The following is a 1,265-nucleotide window of genomic DNA, read 5'->3' as shown; positions in this document are numbered from 1 at the left end:
ACGTGACACTTTTATGTGACTAGATATTGATAATAGTAAATGGTGTTTGTTCCATGTGATAATAAATTAAGAAAAAAATATTACTTTTAAATTCTAATTCTTTTCCATAAAAGCATTTTGGGTGAGCACATGAATGAGGTTATGTGTTTACATTTTTAATGAAAACCTTGTAGATGCACAGAACCTATAAAATTGACCTATAAACTGAAGCATGAACAAATTTGAAAACATTTGCTTAATATCAGACTAAAGGGAAATAACAGATTAATATATACATAGTGATGGTACTATATTTTAATTATATATAATAAATGTTATTCTATTTGGTAAATAACAGTCTTATGAATTTACTCACATACATGCAATCATGTAGACACCATCATAATCAAGATAATGAACAGTTATAACCATCCCCAAATTTTATAGTGAGACCTGTTTGTACTCAATGGATTCCTCTACCACAACCTGTGAAAATCACTGTTCTGCCTCTTTTTGTCTTGTTTTGTGTTAACTAAGGGGACACTTTACAAATTTGTGTGTTATCCAGGAACAAGGACATGCTAATTGTCACTGTATCATTCCAATTTTAGTATTTGTGTTTTCAAAGCAAGCAATAATCTGCTTTTTGTATCTGAAATTTTCCCTTTTCCAAAATATCATATAGGTGTGTCATACAATATATAACTTTTGTTGCAATTGTTATACTTTGATTAGCAGGATACATTTAGATTTCCCCACTTAGTTGCGTCTATTAATTCTCAGCACTTTACCGTTACACATTATCCATTATGATGCATACCAAAGTTTGCTTATCCCATCAAGAACAATTTTATTTTAAAGTACTGTTCACATTCTATGACAACAAATGCTGTGAAAAAAAATATATATACACACACATATTCATATATGCATATATGTATATATGCTAAAATAAGTTCCAGGTATTTCACTTTAGCTTCTAGTATTAATATATTACTAGTATTAAAAAAGTTTTGACAATATTTAGGACATACAACAAATATAGTGTGTTTTATTTTATTTTATTTTATTTTCTTAAAAAGAGAAGAGAGAGAGAGAGAGAGAGAGAGAGAGAGAGAGAGAGAGAGAGTTTTTTAATATTGATTTTTTAGTTTTCGGCGGACACAACATCTTTGTTTGTATGTGGTGCTGAGGATCAAACCCGGGCCGCAAGCATGCCAGGCGAGCGCGCTACCGCTTGAGCCACATCTCCAGCCCCTAGTGAGTTTTATTTTATATTTTAAATT

The 1,265-nt window shown here is 30.7% G+C and overlaps 1 non-coding gene across 1 annotated transcript; it reads right to left on the bottom strand.

Moving 5' to 3' along the window:
- Window positions 1–508: 508 nt before the first annotated feature.
- LOC114101075 (U6 spliceosomal RNA) lies at window positions 509–610 on the bottom strand. Its single transcript, XR_003584218.1, has one exon. It is a non-coding gene; the product is annotated as a U6 spliceosomal RNA (small nuclear RNA).
- Window positions 611–1,265: the final 655 nt, after the last annotated feature.

This window comes from Marmota flaviventris, chromosome 7, assembly GCF_047511675.1.
Source record: "Marmota flaviventris isolate mMarFla1 chromosome 7, mMarFla1.hap1, whole genome shotgun sequence".
NCBI classification, from domain to species: Eukaryota; Metazoa; Chordata; class Mammalia; order Rodentia; family Sciuridae; genus Marmota; species Marmota flaviventris.
This window is presented reverse-complemented; position numbering and strand designations above follow the sequence as displayed.